Below are 20,868 nucleotides of genomic sequence, written 5' to 3' on the forward strand. Positions count from 1 at the left end.
GCTATGAGCGATTGTAGGGAAAGGATCTTGTCTTGCCTTACTTTGTGAGCACAGAGCCTACAGTAAGTAGTTCCTGGCACAGAATGGACATCCAGTAAATGCCCTTAAGTGAATGGAGAACTTCACTTAGTCACACTAACATATGTGACAGGTAAGTATCTTTCAGTTCTGTGTTCTACATGATTAATCACTTTTTTTTAAGATTTTATTTATTTATTCATGACAGACACAGAGAGAGAGAGAGAGAGAGAGAGAGAGAGAGAGAGACAGAGACACAGGCAGAGGGAGAAGCAGGCTCCATCCAGGGAGCCCGACGTGGGACTCAATCCCGGGCCCCCAGGATCACACCCTGGGTTGAATGCAGCGCTAAACCGCTGGGCCACCAGGGCTGCCCGATTAATCACTTTTCTTACACCATAAGCTCTGATTTTTCACTCCAGGTTGGGCTAGTCCTATTATAATAATGTTATACCATTTATTATAATACTCAATATGAGTCAATACAACAAACATCTTTTGAGCAACTACTCTATGCAAAACAATCTATGAGATTACTGTGTGATGTGAAAAGCCCTATAAGACCTTTTCTTTAGAACAGATGTTCTCAACATTTTTTTTTTTTTACTTTAAAATGCTTGGCAAATCAAACATGTGGGAGTACCCAGATTTTGAGAAAAATTAACTAGAAGAAATAGAAAAATAATCATTATCAGTTATAGAGGGGAGAATTATAATGTACATTTTATAAAGATAAAATAATGAAATGAGGCATTTAAAGATCTCAGAAATTATATTTTATAAGAAAAAGAAATAGAAAAAGCTAATTATTCAATAGTTAAACTTTACTTTTTAAAAAAATAAACCTTGAATTTTTTCTCCTCACATACTCACCCCCAAGGTAATGTTTCTTAAGATATACAAATAGAGCAGAAGAAACACAAATGAATTTTGTTATTTAAAAAATATCTAGTATAGGGGCACCTGGGTGGCTCAGCAGGTTAAGCATCTGACTTGATTTTGGCCCAGGTCATGATCTCAGACTCCTGGGACTGAGCGCCATATCAGGCTTCCTGCTCAGTGAGGAGTCTGCTTCTCCCTCTCCCTCTGCCCCTCCTCCCTGCTCATTCTCTCTCTTTCTTTCTCAAATAAATAAACAAAATCTTTAAAGAAATACCTAGTGTAGATTTTTAACATTTTAATATAAGTATTTTAGTTTTGTAGTATAGTCATACAGCATAGTGGTTCAACAGTTTAATGCATAATGCAATGTTTACTACTCTAAGTGTAGTTACCATCTGTCACCATACAACATTATTACAGTATTTTTTACTGTATTCCCTGTGCTTCACTTTTCATCTCTGTGACTTACTCAAAACTGGAAGTTGGGCTGCCTGGGTGGCTTAGTTGGTTAAGTATCTGACTCTTGATTTCAGCTTAGGTCATGATCCCAGGGTCATAAGACCAAGCCCTGCTTAAGGTTCTCTTTCTCCCTCTGATCCTTCCACCTCCCCCAAAATCAGTCTAGAAGTTTGTTATCTCTTAATCCCCTTCACCTATTCCCCTATCCTCCCACCCTCCTCCTCTCTGAAAACTACCCGTTTTTTTCCCTCTATTTATGAATCTATTTCTGGTTTTTGTTTGTATGTTTGTCCATTTGTGTGTTTTGTTTTTTAGATCCCACATGTAAGTGAAATCATACAGTATCTGTCTTTGTCTGATTTATTTCACATAGCATAATACCCCTCTCAGTCCATCAATATTGTCACAAATGGCAAGATCTCATTCTTTTTTATGGGTAATATTCCATTATGTGTATGAATATGTATTTATACACACACACACTACATCTTCTTTACCATCCATCTATCGATGGATGCTTAGGTTGCTTCCATATCTTAGCTGTTGTAAATAATGCTGCAGTAAACATAGGAGTGCATAGATCTTTTCAAATTGGTGTTTTCATATTCTTTGAGTAAATATCCAGTGGTGGAACTACTGGATCATATGGTATTTCTATTTTTAATTTTTTGAGGAAACCCATACTTTTTTCCACAGTGTTTGCACCAAATTATATTCTAGGCAACAGTGCATGAGGGTTCCCTTTACTCTACATCCTATTGCCAACTCTTGCTATTTCTTATCACTCCATTCTGACTGGTGCAAGGTGATATTTCTTGTTTTGGAAGTTTTACTCTTATCATTGACTTGTCTACTTTTGATTTGCTAATATTAGCTGTTTTTCAAACTGTTGAGTAAAAATATTCCTAACTTTTATTAGGAATATTTGTCTGTGTACAATGTAATAAGTATCTGCCTTGTCTCTAATTAAATAATCTCCAAAAACATCTCAAAAAATTTCCATAAATAAGTCAAAAGGAAACAAATAATTATAAAATTATTATTTAGAAGCTCTGCAATAATTAGTCGTTGCTACAACTATAACTCCTAACAGTAGTTCAGAAATTAGGTTCTCGGGATGCCTGGGTGGCTCAGCGGTTAGCGTCTGCCTTTGGCTTGGGGTGTGATCCAGGGTCTGAGGATCGGGTCCCCCATTGGGTTCCCCATGGGAGCTACACCATCTGCACATTGTAGATTTTATTCTTGGACTGGTCATATTGTCACAAACTCAAGAAGTAAGTCTTAAGTGAAGTATATGAGAACGATGCAACCTGGAATCTCATAAATGTCCTGTTAGATTTATCAATGTAATATGCACATAGCAAAAACAAGACAAAAATCAAAGAGTGTAAAGGGTTTATAATGGAAATTGATCTTCTTTTCCCTGTCCCTACTTTAGTCCCTCCCCCTGGAAGCAACCATTTTTTATTATTTCTAATTCTAATTCCCTTACTGGTTTCCATCATGTGTGTGAATAATTTACTTCCATCTTCTTGGTTTATCATTTTCAATAATATTTACTCTCCCCCTCTATGAAAGATGGGCATTTATTTCAATTCTATCTTCCTTCTCATACTTCTTCCAGTGCTTACAATTTGATGTTTTAAGTTTTTGTTGATTACCTTTTAAACTTTAAATTATATAGTTAAACACCTATTTTTGTACGTCATTCACTTTAGAAAGTATCTCTGCAAGGATACCTGACATGAAGAAAACCAACAAGCTGAAAGATATTGTCAAGACAAAATAACTGACCCTGGACAAAATAGAAATCATCCTAGGAATAGAACAATTTTTAAAAGCTTCACTGCAAGCCCTTGGTATTCATGTTGTGAGCTGCTGTTTTTCCTTCGTTTTGGTTCATCTGCAGATATGCCTCCATCTACTTTAACTTTCTTTCTTTTTAAATGTCATACAAATACAGAAAAGGACACAAATCAGAAGATTCAACTTAATAAGTTATCAGAAAGTGAATATCCATGTAACTGTCCCTACCTACAGTCAAGTTATCTATGTAACCACTCCTATAGTCTGAAAAATTATTAGAAAGTAATGTTCCAGTGGAACATTGTCAGCATGTTAAAAGTCTCCCTCTTGTCCATTCACAATCACTCACCTCCCCAAAGACAAGCACTCTCATGACTCTTGTGGTGAATACTTCCCTTGGTTTTCTTTATAATTTTACTACTTATACTGTAGTTAAATTTTGCCTCTTACAGTTAAGTTCTGGGAACCTTATATAAGTGGAATCATGTAGTATATAATCTTTAGAGATTTGTTTCTTTTATTCAGTGTTACATTTATGAGGTTCATCTGTGTTGTAGAATATAAATGTAGTTCATTCATTTTCAAGACTATTTAGCATTTCCGTATATGAATATGGCATAATTGACTTAGTCATTCTGCTTTTGATAGACAAATGTGAATTATTTCCAATTTGGGGCTATTCTGGACATTGCTACTGTGAACATTGTTGTGTGTTTCTTGATGTCTATTTGTAGGCATTTCTGTTGGCTGTGTTCCTTGGATTAGGATTGCAGAGTTCTAAGGTACCTATATCTGCACTTTAGTAGGTGATATAAAACTGTTTTCCTAAGTGATTTTACCAATTTACAGTCACACCTGCGACATAAAAGGGCTTCCATTGTTCCATATTCTCTCCAATGCTTGTTATTATCAGTCATCTTCATATGGGCACTCTGATGAGTATACATTAGAATCTCACTGTTGATTTCTAGCTTATATATTTCTGATTAATAATGATATTGAGCACATTTTCATGTTTAAGTGGTCATTTTAGATATCTTCTTCTGTGAAATGCCCATTTTTAATTGGGTTAACTATATTTTTTTCTTTTAATTTGAAGAACTGTGTTATATATTGTTAGAAGTATTGCAATATTTTTTCCACTAGTTTGTCCTTTCATTCCCTTAAAGTATCTTTTGATAAAAAATGTTTATAATGTTAACATAATTCCATTTATCGGTCATTTTCTGTTTGATTAGTACTTTTTTATAGCCTATTAAGAAATCCTGTTTAGCCCCAAAGTCATAAAGGTACCCTTAGGATTTTCTGAAGGCATTATTGTCCTGCCTTTCATATTTAAATCTTCAACCCATCCAGAATGGATTTTGTGAATGCTGTGTGGTAAGGGCCAATTTTCTTGTTTTCTAATAATGGATATTCAGCTGTCATAGGCCCATTATATAAAAAGGCCATCTCTTTTCTACTGTTCTAAAATACTACCATTTACATAAATCAAGTAATCACATATCTGTTTCCAGATTCTCTATTCTGTTCTGCTGATCTATTATGCTTGCTGTAAATCCTATACCTTTCTTTATAATAGGCTTTGGTTTACAACAGAGCAAGTCTTCTAATATGTTCTTTCTTTTACAAGAGACCTTTGATTAGTCTGGGCTCTTTGCATATTATATATTCAAATAGTCTACTTATGAAAAAAAACTGCTGGTATTTCTTTGGAATTACTTGAATCTGTAAGTCAATTTGGAAGGAATTGTCATGTCTGTAATATTGAATTTTACAAACTATAAACATGGTATATCTTTCTATTTATTTAGTTATTCTTTCTTTTCCCTTAATAATTATTTATAATTTTATGTGAGAGATCTTACACATAGTTTAGTTTAGTTTATTGGTATGCACCATATATAATTTTATAGTATTTAAGGTTTTTTTTAATTTTTAAACTGTTTGTTGTTTGTTCTAGATTATGCTTAAATCTAATTCAATTCCCAGTGTGATGGCATTTGTTGGTGGAGCCTTTGGGAAGTGATTAAATAATGAGAGTAGAGCCCTCATGAATGGGATTGGTGCCCTTTCTAAGACTTTGCTTGCCTCCACCACATGAGGACACAGTGATAGGATGGTTTTCTGTGAAACAGCAAGTAGACTGTCACAAGACATCAAATCTACTGGCACCTGGATCTTGGACTTCCCACACCTCCAGAATTGTGAGAGATAAATTTCTGTTGTTTAAGCCATCCATTCTGTAATATTCTGTTATGGCAACCCAAATAGACTAAGACATTGCCGTTACATGAGAGTGCAGTTGATATTTTATATTTGAGAACCATTGACTTTGCTAAGTCATTAATTCCAATAATGTATCTGTAGATATTTTTGGATTTTCTACATACACAATTTTACCCTCTCCAAATAAGTGTAGACATTTTCTTCCTTTTTCATACTTCATACTTTCTTTTCTACTTTGCTTTTTTCTTGACCCACTGTCTGTTTTATAATGTTTTTGCTGCATTACAAACCACCCCAAATTAAGCACATATTTCTTACAAGTCTTTGGTTGGCTGAATATTTCTGCTGATTTGAGCTAGTCTTGCCAGGATTCATTTGTGCATCTGCAGTTAGCTGGAGCTAACATCAGCTAAGCACCTTTGCTGATGTTGGCTGTGTTTCTCCCATATCTAGGGCCACAGCAAGGATAGCTGGGCCAACTTAGTTCTATTCAACATGTTTACATCCTCCAATTTGTTATTATTCCCAGTGGCAGTGCCAGAGTCTCTGAAAAAGAGAGGGAAAGAGGTCTCTCTTTCTCTCTCTGGCACATTGTCAATTTAGCCATATTCTTTTAACCAAAGCAAAATATAAGGCCAGCCCAGATTCAAGAGGGGCTTCAGAGTCCCGTTACATTACAAAAGGTGTGAATACAAGGAAAAGTAGAGAATTGGGGTCTTTTTTTTTTTTTTAATTAAAATGACACACTGACCTGGCTAAGATTTCCAGTACAAGGTTGGTTAGGAGGGCTAAAAGAAAACACTCTTGTCTTTTTTGCAATCTCAAAGAGGGAAAACATTCAGTATTTTATCATTGATTATAATATTTGTTGTTCCTTTCTATTCTCAAGTGTGTTTTTTCCCTTATAAGTGGATGTTAGGTCTTATCACATTTATTTTTTATGTATCTAAATAATTCTATGATTTTATTCCTTTTTTTGTTAATCTCCTGAGTTATGCTGGTTTTTTAATATGAAAGCAGCCTTGTATCCTTGCAATACATACAACTCTATCATGTTGCACTATCTTTTTACATTTTGCTGCATTTGATTTGTTAATTTAAAAAAAAATTAATCTGTGCTTATGATGAAATTAACATGTGAATTCTTCTCATAATATCCCTACTTGCTTTTCTCTGGAAGAGTTGTATAAGAATGACATTAATTCTTTCTTAAAATTGTTTTAATCCACTAGGGGAGCTGTCTGTACCTGCAGTTCTTTATGAAGGAAAGTTTTAATTATGGATTAAATTTCTTTAATAACTTATGATGACTTGTACCTTCTATTTCCTCCTGTGTCAGTTTTGTTAGATTTTAGTTTTCTAGAAATTTGTCCATGTTTCCTCCATTTTCAAATTTGGTTAAAATTGTTCAAAATATTTCTTTTTTTAAAAGATTTTATTTATTTATGAGAGACAAAGAGAGGCAGAGACATAGGCAGAGGGAGAAGCAGGCTTCTCGCAGGGAGCCTGATGTGGGACTCAGTCCCCAGACCTGGGATCACACCCTGAGCTGAAGGCAGATGCTCAACTGCTGAGCCACCCAGGCATCCCTGTTCAAAGTGTTTCTTAAGATATTTTTAATATTGTAGAATTGTAAGATCCCCTTTTTCATTTACATTGGTGATAATTTGTGTTTTCTTTTTCCTTGATTCTTCTTGCTAGATCTGTCAATTTTATTAGTGTTTTAATGGAAATAACTTTTGATTTTGTTCATTTTTTTTCATTACCTATTAGTTTCCTACTTCACTAACTTTTGCTCTTAGGCTTATTATGTTTTTGCTTTAAATTGGCGTTATTGGGGATCCCTGGGTGGCGCAGCGGTTTGGCGCCTGCCTTTGGCCCAGGGCGCGATCCTGGAGACCCGGGATCGAATCCCACATCGGGCTCCCGGTGCATGGAGCCTGCTTCTCCCTCTGCCTGTGTCTCTGCCTCTCTCTCTCTCTCTCTGTAACTATCATAGATAAATTTTAAAAAAAAAAAAAATAAATAAATTGGCGTTATTTTTTCTGATTTCTTGGGATTTTAAGACTTATTTTTTAATATATTCCTTTAAGCTACAACTTTCCCTCTAAGTGTGGAATTAGCAGCAAGCAGAGTATTTTTATTATCATTCAGTTATGATTTTTTTTGACTCATAAGATTTTCAGAAGTTTATTAATTTCTAAACATACATGAATTTTCTCCTATATTTTTCTTGTTGAGTTCTAGTTTAATTATTCTTATGCCCAGAGAACAAAATTCAGTATCATTATTCCAAGACTTTGATATTTATTGAGACTTTATGACTCAGCATATGACTTTTTTTGGTAAAACCTTCATGAATATTCAATATATACTTAGAAATAAGGTATGTTCTGCAGTCTTCCATATATGCAGAATATTTGTTAACAGTCATCTTTTCCATGCTCACTGATAGTTTTTTGCTGATTCTTCTATCAGTTTAGAGAAGTTTGTTAAAATTTCTCACTATGATTATGAACTTGTCTATTTCTCCTTTTAGCTTGGTACATATATAATATATAATATTAATCTATGCATATTAAGCCTATATTATTAGGCTATTATATACATACTTTTACTTTTTTTTTGCTACTCAAGAAATTACAGGGCAGCCTCGGTGGCTCAGTGGTTTAGCAACGCCTTCGGCCCAGGATGTGATCCTGGAGACCCCGGATCAAGTCCCGCATTGGGCTCCCTGCATGGGGCTGGCTTCTCCCTCTGCCTGTGTCTCTGCCTCTGTGTGTGTGTGTGTGTGTGTGTGTGTGTGTGTGTGTGTGTCTCATGATTAAATAAATGAAATCTAAAAAAAAAAAATTACAATGTGCATCCTTGATTTAACCAAAATCTAATATTACTGAGTACTTTTACCCTCTTCTTGGACAATTCAAGAATTTTCAAAAATTGACAAGAATTCTGGGACCTTAAAACACTAACAACATCTCTTTCTATGTTATATATTCCTCCTTGATTATATTGCCCCTATTGTGGTATTTCTTTTTTAAGTAGGCTCTACACCCAACATGGGGCTCGAACTCACAACCCCAAAACCAAGAATCACATACTCTACCAACTGAGCTGCCCAGGTTCCCCTATTGTGGTGTGTTTTAATTCCATGTATATTTTAAATCCCACAAGATATTATTATTGTGCTCATTGCTCTTCATTTCTTCCCACATCCCAGGCCTTTATTCTGAGATCCATTTCCTTCTGCCTAAAGAGCACCCTTAACGTTTCCCTTACTGTGAGTTTGCTGCTGTAAGTTTTTGTTTAACTAAAAATGTCTTTATTGCATCCTAATTCTTGAAGGATATTTTTGATGAGTGTAGAATAATATATTGGCAGTTATTTTCTCTTAGAACTTTAAGGAGCACTTCATTATCTTCTGGTTCTCATTGTATCTGATGAAAAGTCAACTGTAATTCAAACTGTTGTTCCTTTGAAGGTAATCTTCTTCCCTGACTGCTTTTAGGGTTCTTCTTTTCATTTGGTTTCTAGCAGTTTTATTCTGATGTGGTTCTCATTTATGTTTTCTTATTCTCTTGGTTATTATTTATTGCATATTGGAAATTATAGTTTGAAATTATTTGTAAAGATAATTTGAGGCCCAGGATAATACTCCCTTCCTCCATAAAACAGTAGTATTTGCAGGGGGCATTAATAAATCAGGACCACTTTAATCCAGCTGCAGAGCCTATAATGATTTGAAACTGACCTGCAATCCTTATAAGAGCAGCCTACATCTGGTTCACTATTTCCTAGAGTAGAGAGCTCTTTGCCATCCCAAGTCAGGGTGTGTGTGTGTGCACGTGTGTTGGGAAGGTAGGTTTTTAAGACTCCAACTTTTGTCCCCTTGGCTGCCCCTGCTGCTCAGCCTCACAGCTTCTTAGTTGCCTCTTCTGGAATTGGCAAATGCCTCTCAGAAGAAAAGTTCCCCCCCGTGTCAAGCTCTTCTCTCAGAATTTGTTTTCTTCTAGAATTGATTCAATATTTTTTCATTCTCTTGTTAGCTTTCCAGTATATTTCCAGGTATACTATTTGACTCAAAGAGAGGACAGTTTGAACTACCTAGTCCTTTATTACTGGAAGCAGGTGACTTCTATCCATTTTTCATCTTCTAGGAATATATTGAAATCTCTCTTACCTTGATGATTCTTCTCCTATTCTCATCATTATTTTGACTGTATTCTTTTTAGTTCTACCTTACTGCCACTTAAATGAGATCTCAGGAAATAGGAGATAGAAATGTATGTATGGTATATCTGCCATGCTGTAATCTATACTGCTTAAAACTATTGCTAAGTAAATAATTTACAAATACTAGTTTTTGAACTATTATTATAAGAGTTTTATTGAGATATAAGTCACATACCATACAACTCACCCTTTTTAAGTGTACAATTCAGTATATTTGAACTATTATTAATAATAAATTATTAGTTTTGCACAATTACTTTCCAGATATTGCTGTTTTAAGACATTATCGGGATGCCTGGGTGGCTCAGTGTTTGGGTGCCTGGCCTCGGCTCAGGTCATGATCCTGGGATCCGGGGTCGAGTCCCACATCGGGCTCCCTGTGAGGAGCCTGCTTCTCCCTCTGCCTATGTCTCTACCTCTCTCTGTCAGTCTGTGTCTCTCATGAATGAATAAATAAATCTTTTTTTTAATATATTTTTTTAATTTTTCTTTATTTATGATAGTCACACAGAGAGAGAGGGAGAGAGGCAGAGACACAGGCAGAGGGAGAAGCAGGCTCCATGCACCGGGAACCCGAAGTGGGATTCGATCCCGGGTCTCCAGGATCGCGCCCTGGGCCAAAGGCAGGCGCCAAACCCCTGCGCCACCCAGGGATCCCTGAATAAATAAATCTTTAAAAAAAAATAAGACATTATCGTTGAGCAGATGTAGGAGTTTACAATATAGAAGAGGAGATGTGATAATACATAGATAATTATAGTAGGAAATGGCAGATTAAGTAAGAACAGGAAGGAAGCATAAAGAAAATGTTTTGTGAAGGAATCAGCATTTAACCTGAATCCTGAATGGTGGGTAGAGCAGAAATGGTCAAAGGTAAAATAAACTGGCATCCCATAAAATAAAACAAAAGGGCAGCTGCTAGCCCTTGATGTGAATTAGGAAAAAAAAAAAAGTCCCTCTGCATCCCCATTCTAAGTGCCCTTGTGGAACTAGAACAACTAAGTGTCCTGGAAGAGCCCAGTCAGACTGAAACATCAGGAAAATTCAGGTCCTTTTCTGGTTTGACTGGAGCATAGAAAGTAAATAAAAGGTAAAACTGGAGAAGTTAACTGTGGAGGACTTTGAATACTGTGCTAAGAAGTTTATACTTTATTTACTGGGCAACAAGAAACCCTTGGGGATTGTGTTCAGAGGAATGCCATGAACAGCTGGAATTTGGAAAGAGCTTGTTGGCAGTAGTGCAAAGGGATAAGAAGTGAGAGGCAAGGAGATCAGTTGGAAGACCTACGCAGTGGTAGTTCAGCAAAAGATATTAAAGACCAAAGCTAGAATGATGGAAGAAGAATAAAAGAGGTATGAAATCAATCATTCTGTAAAAATATGATTTGTAGATTGTGTTGTAAGGGCTTGGGAAGTAATGGGTGGAGGAAGGACAAATTAAAGATGATCCCTTGCAGAAGAAATGAGTTGAAATCTGGAATTTATCTGTAATTTATCAACCAGGTGACTGGGACAGTCACTTTAGTTTCTTGTGGCAGCTGGCTGATTTTCCATAAACTCCATGGTGAAAGGAAGGAAAGAGGAGGAAAGGTGATTCAATGGGGTTATAGGGTTGGTCAGATTTGTAGAATAGAAACAAGATGAAGAGAAGGATTAGGATTAAGGTTTACGCTGAAGATGGGCAAAAGTAATTTTTTATGTTAATGAAGTGGCTAAGAGTCAAAAGTTAAATAAGAATCAGTGTAGTAGTTGGACTATAGACACTGGTTAATCATTAAAACAGTTTTGGAAAGGCGGTTTGCTGAAAGCTGCTGTTTGTTGGTTTTTCACACTGCCAATGTTGATTTGTGAGATTTCATAAGGTATTTATTGTCAGTTCCATGATGACAGTTAAAATAACCTTCAAGAGAAAGGGACTGTTATATATACTATCTTTCACATATTTCAAAGTTCAGTGACTATTCCTAAAAAAAATGTTTGGGGGGATCCCTGGGTGGCGCAGCGGTTTAGCACCTGCCTTTGGCCCAGGGTGCAATTCTGGAGACCCGGGATCGAATCCCACATCGGGCTCCCGGTGCATGGAGCCTGCTTCTCCCTCTGTCTATGTCTCTGCCTCTCTCTCTCTCTCTCTCTCTCTCTCTCTCTCTGACTATCATTAAAAAAAAAAATGTTTGAGGATTCTTTTTTTTTAATTTACATATGTTGCTACTTTTCTGTGTAGCTATTTTTGAATTACATTAGTCTTCACCCTAAGCAAATTTGTGTGAAGTACAAATTTTAGAAAGATGCTGAGATACTTTCTCTTAAATATTTTATTTGTATCCATGACTCACTCACAGTACCACATCTAATCACACCCAGTGGTTTGAATCATTTGATCCATTGATGATCTCTCAGTAAGGCATGAACTGATTATTGATCAGGTTAATAGGTTGAATGACTAACCTGATCATCAGTTCAGCTGTGTCTGTGTGTAAACACTAGATTGGCAGTTTAACTGAAGTGCCCAGCCAAATCATGTTTTTAGTATATTCAACTTAGGATAAAGGAAGAGAAGGATTTTGTGCATTTATATATGACATACATGAACCAGTGATGACTTAGGAATAAAATGAGTTGGGGAGGGCATGCAAAGGTAGCTATAGGCACGTAGCATCAAGAGTGGCCATGGGCAAAGGGAAGCTGAATGGAGAAAGGGAAAACTCTGGACGAAACTCCACTGGCTCTCAATTCTGCCTATAGTTCTGACTGTAAAAAAACGAAACTAAAAAACCCAGTCCAATATCCAACCACTATACTAATGTAACTCTAAATATACAGTGTCTCTATTTTCAAGTCTTTCATTGAAAATAGGATGCTATTCCTATGTCACATAATTTTCAACTAATAGTTGCTTTCACTTTCATTCACAGAACATTCGGACCAAAAAAAAAAAAAAAATCAAGAATGTATCTCATCAGCCTTTCTCCTCAGCTATCCAGTGTTTAATATCTGGGTAGAAAAATAAATAATACCAAATCTCTCAACTACTGAAATGCAGAAATTGTTCCTAATGTTGGCCATGCAGGGAAATGGCGTTTCTCAGGGCTAAATTTTGACAAACTACAGCATAAGGGGTCACTTCTGGCTCATAACCTCTTTTTATGGATAAAGTTTTATTGGCACACAGACACACCCATTCATTTGCATATCATTCATGGCTGCTTTCACCCTACAATGGCAGGCCCAGAAAGCCTATAGTGTTTACTATCTTGCCCTTTACAAAAGTTTGCTAACCACTGCTCTAGATTGTTACCTAGAGAACTGGAGGGAAAACGTTTTTTCTCACCACTTTCCAGCCTTTCTTGGGGGACACCAAATAAGTTTGGCCTTATGGAAAATCCTTGAACAAGAAGCCTAGTAATATGGTTCTGTTTCCTTTTTTTTATTAAGTTGCATGATTAATACTATACTATATAAATGGGATTATAGAATATGAATGAGCCCATGATGTAATCCTATCTAATGAACCATGTATTGGTCAATAACTGTGGGAAGAAGGAAGACAGTATGGGATGCTTAATCGATCGCCAAGAACCCTTCAAAAAAGGGGGAGAAAACATGGTCAAAGAGACCAGAGAGAGACAGAATCCTTTCAAAGTTTTAGTTGCCTCACCTATCAAGTTAGGGCATTAGGCTTCTCCATGGGTCTCTGTCTGAGTTTCCAAGGACTCTCAATTATTAGCTTACTTGGCTTTTCCTGAACCATTATAAAATCCCAAGACTTTATGTCTTGAAATCCATAATCATACATTCACTCCCAGATTTAGATGTGTTCTTGAATGGCACCATCAACCATCATCAAACCACTGAAGCATCCGTTCAGTATGCTAGGTCTCTCCAGTCACTTACGTGTAATATGTCTGTGATTTAACAACTTTTAAGTATTAGCAAATATACATCTTTTCACCAATACTAATACATAAGCTTAATATAACATGATATTATTCTCATCTGAGCACTGCAAGACTCCAAAGTTCTATAAAACCTCAGTAGTATATCCTTAACAACTAATTGCAAACTAACCTATCCATTTGGGGTCAAGTTAAGAGCATCTAATAATGCAACTGGGTAGCTAAATATTCTTGACAATTATGGCAAGTAATTATATGACCAAATAGCTCAATTGAGATTGGAAAATTGTCATAGGTCTCTGAAGAGGTGTAATAGAAATTATCTGTGTATCACTTATGTCTATATTATGTAGCTGAAAATAGGGCTTGAGTTTATTTTTAAAATATATTCATATATTCAGCAAATGTGTGTTAAATGACTATTCTAGAGGCACCTGGGTGGCTCAGTTGGTTATGGGTCCAACTCTTGATTTCAGCTGGGGTGTGATTTTGGAATCATGGAATCCAGCCCCTCATGGGGGGTCTACACTCCGCAGAGTCTGCTTCTCTCTCCTTCTGCTTCCCCGCCCACACTGCTCTCTCCCTTTCTCTCTCTCACTCTAAATACATAAAATCAAAAAAAAAAAAAAGTTTTTAAATGATTGCTCTATGCCAGGAATTAAACTCACACCTCCAACTATGCAATACACATATGTGAAACCCTTACACTATTTTGTGTTTCTTTTATTTCCATGTTCCTGTTAAAATAAGCCACACTAAGCAAGTTCTGTGATTTTCTCGCTAAATACAGAGATGTCCACTTGAGATTTTCACACAAACATCACAGGGGGGAAATCACTTCCTGCAAGAGCATCAGGGGCATTACTCACTTTCTCCTAATGGCTTTAGCTCCAGGGGGTCAGAATGTCACATCATATTTAAACAATACTTCAATGATAGTGCCCACTTTTTCCCATCCCATTGATAAGTGGAAAGGAAGGTGGCATGTTTAGCTTCAGGATATGTGTGAAAGAGCCATGAGAATGAAAAACAAAAGGGATGAGGGGGTCATAGAAACCTAGTTGTCTCCTTTACCTCCAGAGAGTGGAGAGAAGTGAACCACTTTTCCTTCTTCGGAAATAAAAGAGAGATCAGAAGTGATTCTTGGGGCCTAACCCATCCAGGAGACATCAGAATGAGTATTACAGGGCAGCCCCTGTGGCTCAGCAGTTTAGCGCCGCCTTCGGCCCAGGGCCTGATCCTGGGGACCCGGGATCCAGTCCCATGGCGGGCTCCCTGCATGAAGCCTGCTCCTCCTTCTGCCTGTGTCTCTGCCTCTCTCTCTCTATCTATCTATCTATCTATCTCATGAATGAATAAATAAAATCTTAAAAAAAAAAAAAAAAAGAATGAGTGCTACAACAGTACTTCTCCAAGTAACTCTCCAGAATATCAGAGTCATTGTGGGAAACTTGCTAAAGATCGCCTTTTTCCTGGGCCCACCCAGACCTGGGTGAGCAGAACCTCTGGAGGTCACATGAGGAAAAATTTCTACCCCAGTGACTCCCATGCACAAAAAAGTATGAGAACCCTGTTGCAAATCTTCATAGATTGAGTTCATTTATGAGTCCTGAACTTTGAATGAACTGAAACATTGATTTAAACCAGTAGGGAAGATACTAGAATGGAGTTTCTTAAAACTCAAGTCCTTAAAGCACCATCTTGAGCAACAAAACTTAATGTTGGACTGGGGATCTAACTTTTTCCCTTCCCACCCTCCTCTTTCCAAATTCCTTCTCTCTCTCTCCCCATTCCTCCATCCTTCTGTTCTTCCTTTCTTCCTATAGGAATAGGCCTTAGCACTAACAACTGTAGCAGCAACCAAAGACTAAACATCAGATTAAGAGCAAGAGTAAGCTTTTCTAACTCAAGGCTAACAAAATACCCCTGGAAAGAGAAAGAACAGAGGAGGCAAAGCCTTTGCATTTCTGTTGTAAACATTTCCTCGCTATTTAAATATATACTACCTTCTATCTGTAAAAAATCACAGGACTGGAAAGCTTATCCCTAAAATAGAACTTCCTCCAAGATTATCTCAGAAACTCAACTTCTTAATAATTATTACAACAGTGTGTGCTATTATCCCTACCATGAGAATAGGATTTTCCCTCAATCTCTCTCCCTAACATATTCTTGGGTTGTCTAAGCAGACTGACACCCAGTAGTCCTTTCCATCCTCATTCTGCTGCTCTCAGAAGCCTTTTACTCCATTGGCAACTCTTCCATCCATGTCCAGGTCCTCTCTCTACCTTCCTAACGTAACCTATTGTCCCTATGCTCCTTCTACACACCCTGCCTGGTTTTAGAAAAAGAGACACCTTCCAATTTCATGCCATCTCCAGAAGACAACCGTCAAAGACACTCCAATCACATGTTCAACTGTAAACATAGCTCTTTCTGGCCATGCTTCCTCTTGTTCCTGTCTCTGTCCCACCTTTAAGTGTAAAATTTTTCTCCCAGGCTCTTTATTTTTCTTCAAACACAGTCCTTTCCATATATTACTGAAAACATTTCCCAAATGAGACAGAGCTCCCTTTGGGAACATTGGGTTAAACAGAAGGCATTTAATGATAAAGTCATTTGAAATCATTATTTAAAGTAAGTACAAGTGCCACCTAGGCTTTGAAGAAAGGAACAGTTGGCCTAACAATATTGTCTTATGGGGTAACCTGTCAAGACAAGTTTTAAATTACACCAAAATAAGGGAGAGGGATGAATGGAAGAGCAATGTAAGAACTTACGTTTAATCCTGAAGAACAGGCTTTCCAATGTTCCTCCTGACCATATGGAAAATCCATGTGGGTATTAAGGTAGATATTATATATATATGGTAAAGTGAGAAAAGTAAATGGAAACTATGCAGGAACTAATTCAGCATGAATTATTGGTTAATACCTGAGAGAAGAAAAACACTAGGGAGAACTTTAAATCAGACCATGAGAAGGCTATCTATAAATTAATATTTTAATCCATGGCTCCCCAAAAAACAAAACCTATATAAAAAATAACAAAATAGAAATAGAATAAAATAATAAAACCATAATAGAAAATTATTATTTTCCATATAGTAAATAGAAAGCTTTTTCTACTGAAAAGTGAAATTGCTCTCCAAGTTAAATCAGTCCTCATTTATCCATATTAATTGTTAAAAAAACAAAAAACAAAGAAACAGCTCAAAATGGAGTCATTTGTGCTAAGCCCCATGCCAGCAAACCAAGACTTAATACCTAACCTAATTGCAGTTGGAGCCTCCCCAGGGGTATAGTCTTAACCAGTCATTCTGGAATAACTGAGTCAGTGCTGTTGAGGTCCTCTGCTTGATAGAGCCCTGCCCTCCTCCAGTGGAAGGTGACCTTGCCTAAATAATCCACCTTGCTAGAATAACACTCTTGCCCCACCTTCTTTGGCCTATAAAAGTCTCCCTTTTGTACAGCTCCTTGGAGCTCCTTTCTATCTGCTAGATGGGATACCGCCTGGTTCATGAATTGTTGAATAAAGCCAATTAGATCTTCAGATTTACTCAGTTGAATTTTGTTCTTTAACAGAAGGAAAATAGCACATCAGCCTATTGTGCCAATCAAAATAGCATTACTGTTAGATTTTGGAATATATTTTGAATTATTCATTTTAACAGGGATTGGTGGGTGTTCTGAGAATTCACCAAATTCCAAATTACAGAGTCACTGAATCAGGAAACAGCATATTCTATGTGTAGAACATACAACAAAGTGCCATGGGTGTGGCGGAGATTCAGAGCCTTATGACTTAGCTTAGAACGCTTTTTCACATTTATATAACATTTTTCCCCCAAAATAAATTTCATGTATTTATTCATTCAGTGTATTCATCCATTTATTCTTCAGTTCATCCATTTAGTGAATCTTTATTAAACACCTACTATGTGCCAAGCACTGACTGCTCTAGGCCTTGGGATATACCAGTAAACAAATAAATAAAAACAGACAAAAAGTTCTGCTCCTTTGCTGCTGTGGAGCTTCAGTTTGGGTTGAGGGACAGCCAATAAGCAATAAGCATAATAAATAAATCAATTACATAGTGTATCTCGAGTGACTAAACATTCTGGTTTGCTCAGGAGAGTCTCAGATTATATATATATTAGTCTGCCCCCCTCCAGTTCCAATTAATGCTCCCTTTCACTTTCAAAAGTGTTCCATTTGGTCAACAAATTGTGTGGTCACTCTAAGTATGTTTGAAGATGATAAGGACCATGGAGAATGGGAAGAGCAGAGAGTGGATTGCAATTTAATGGGTGGTCAGGGTGGGTCTGATTGAACCAGAGACATTTGAGCTAAGATTTAAAGAAGTGTGGGAGTTGGCCAAGAGCGTATGATTTTAAAAATCTGTATCCTTATTATAAAACATTGAAATAATATACACATTTCCATGCTTTTCTTTAGCATATATAAGCTTTGAAAACATACATTATGTCACATTGCACATACTATATGGTGTTTTTGAATCAATAACTTATTATGGACAGGTTCACATCAGGGTATACACACAGTAGTCCACTATATAGTCATATTCCTTTCCCACTTCTACACATCTCTACATCTAAATGAATTCTGCTCTAGTAAAAGAAGGGAATGGCAGTTTTGGAAAAGAGAGAGAAGGGGGCCAAGGGTTAAACCTTTCTTGGTAATTGAATCTATGCTAAGTTTCCATGCTTCTTGCAAGGTACAGCAACTTTCTAGAGTAAAAATATACAGAGATAGCAACGGTGAGCACAAAGCAAGCAAAACAGATTAGGAATGCTTTAAGAGTAATATTTCTCCAAAATGTAGAAATTGATCATTTCTTGGGGCACCTGGGTGGCTCAGTCAGTTAAGCATCTGCTTTCAGCTCAGGTCATGATCCCAGGGTCCTGGGATGGAGTCCTATATTGGGCTCCCCACATGGCAGGAAGCCTGCTTCTCCCTTTCCCTCTGCCTGCCATGCTCCCTGCTTGTTCTCTCTCTTTCTCTCTCTCTCTCTCTCTCTCTCTCTCTCTCTCTCTAAATAAGTAAAATATTTTAAAAGAAGAAGAAAAGAAATTGATCATCTCAACAAAAATGAAATCAGCCAGTGAAGAAGTCTTTGAGAGATTTCATTGGAATAATGTGAAATCACTTGGTTCAGTTCCCATCTTCACTGGGGTCCATTCCTTTCCCCCTACAAATAGGAAAGGGACAAGTAGGTGTCACTGACAAAAAGGATTAATTTCAATTTTGTTTCTCCTCCTTCCTGACCCGTCTTCCACCCACATCTGAAGGTTAGAGCCATCCTGATGACACCAAGCTAAGGGTATCCTTAGGGATAAAAGGCTGGGAATAAGGTCATTATTTATGACAGAAACACCTCTCCCTGACCAGCATATTGTAAGCTCCAGTGGATCAAGTTGTGTCATTACAAGTTAAGTGTGCAGTTAATTTCTTTGAGGGATATAAGTTTGATGACAACAATACATCTTATGGTACAGTCTGTCACCAGCCACTAGTTTGCTAAAGAGGCTATATCACTAAGGCATGTAGATCCAGATTCAGAGTATTGTAGCAATTGATTCTTCTCTTGGATGACTTATTATTGTAGAGGCATACAAGCTGGTACTTGGGGTTCCTAACTTTAAAACTATGAGACTAAGAAATGAAAAAAATCCATCACCTGGACATTGTAGCCTATTATACCCCAGTCATCATCAGGCTTTTTTCCAGTAGTGTCAACATGTTCCCTGTGTCTCAGGAGGACAGAGCTCCGAGACTGGCACCCCTATTTGTCAGTCTTGTGTTTGTGGAAGACAGACATAGCCCATTATAGAACCATAGGAAGAGGGGGATCCCTGGGTGGCGCAGTGGTTTAGCGCCTGCCTTTGGCCCAGGGCGCGATCCTGGAGACCTGGGATCAAATTCCACGTCGGGCTCCCAGTGCATGGAGCCTGCTCCTCCCTCTGCCTGTGTCTCTGCCTCTCTCTCTCTCTCTCTCTCTCTCTGTGACTATCATAAATAAATAAAAATTTAAAAAAAAAAAAAAAGGAAGAGAAGAGGGAAGCATTTAACAAATGACACAAATCCTTGTTAAATTTTACTAACTTAGAGTATATAGGACTGTCAGTGGTTCAAGTAAAATTCCCTCTGAACTGTCAGGATCTTATTCATGAATAAGAAGAATCTGATTAACTTCAGTAACTTTCCCAAATTAGGAGTTCAGGGCAGTAAACCCTGCCCTCCAAGTGTGAGTGCAGCAAGAATTCATTCTCATAAAGCAGTGTGTTTACTAGTTGGTAGTATAAGTCTGCCATGAACTAGAATGTAGCTTTCATTAGTGACTTAGTTTTCCTCACTAGAGTCTATTTTATATCAGATGGTATCTTATGTATACTTTTCTGGAAAATTTATACAATTTCAGCCTCATACAAAGTCAGCCTGTCTATAGTGCACACACACCCCATTCTAAACTAGTGAAGTTTGCCTGCGCTCGCACCATTACGCAGAGCAATGTAAAATAGCACAAGTGTTTGTGTGGCTCACAAGCTAAAACTACTTGGGAAATTGTGGGGGGGGAGGAACAAAATGGGTGTCTGTCCCTCATTCCTCATAGTAAATGTCCTTCCCTTTGGAAGTTTCTCTGTTATTAGACAAAAAGAGAGAGATCAAGGTGAAAATAACAAGGAATAAGAACAGACAAAGCTAAGATAAAAGAAGGTTTGTCAAGCACCTGCCAGATGGGAAAATCCTTACAGTTTACGAGCATCTGAATTGCCCAAGATTTTTTACAGAGAAACAGAAGTTCTACATAGAAGATAAACTGCCTGAGTCTCAGACTCACAAAATCTCTAAGACCACCTAATGCTATAAAAAAAAAGTATGAATGCATGTATCTCCATTTTTACTTCATAATCTGAGCTAGAGAAAATTTACTGCAGCATTATCATCCAGGCCTCATTACCTCACAGTTAATTAGCTAACATTTGTAAAGTGCTTTGAAGATGAAAAGCATCATATAAATGCTAAGAATTATTAAATAATATGAGAGGAAAAATCATAAAATAGATACATTGTTAACATTAATTTGTATTTTATCTTTCCTTATTATCTGCTTCCCAGAATTTGACATTTGGGGCTAAACTATCTATAAAGGCTGAGGGAGGGGGACACCTGGGTGGCTCAGCGGTTGAGTGTCTGCCTCCAGCCCAGGGTGTGATCCCTGGGTCCCAGGATCGAGTCCCATGTCGGGCTCCCTGCATGGAGCCTGCTTCTCCTTCTGCCTGTGTCTCTGCCTCTCTCTCTGTGTGTCTCTCCTAAATAAATAAATA

The 20,868-nt window shown here is 37.2% G+C and overlaps 1 protein-coding gene across 4 annotated transcripts in view; it reads left to right on the forward strand.

The window, feature by feature from the left end:
- The window catches only part of MYO3B (myosin IIIB), a 427,577-nt gene that overhangs the window by 399,775 nt on the left and 6,934 nt on the right, over nt 1-20,868 (forward strand). The gene's annotated exons all lie outside the window — the stretch shown is intronic.

This window comes from Vulpes lagopus, chromosome 11 (genome assembly GCF_018345385.1).
Source record: "Vulpes lagopus strain Blue_001 chromosome 11, ASM1834538v1, whole genome shotgun sequence".
Classification (NCBI taxonomy): Eukaryota; Metazoa; Chordata; class Mammalia; order Carnivora; family Canidae; genus Vulpes; species Vulpes lagopus.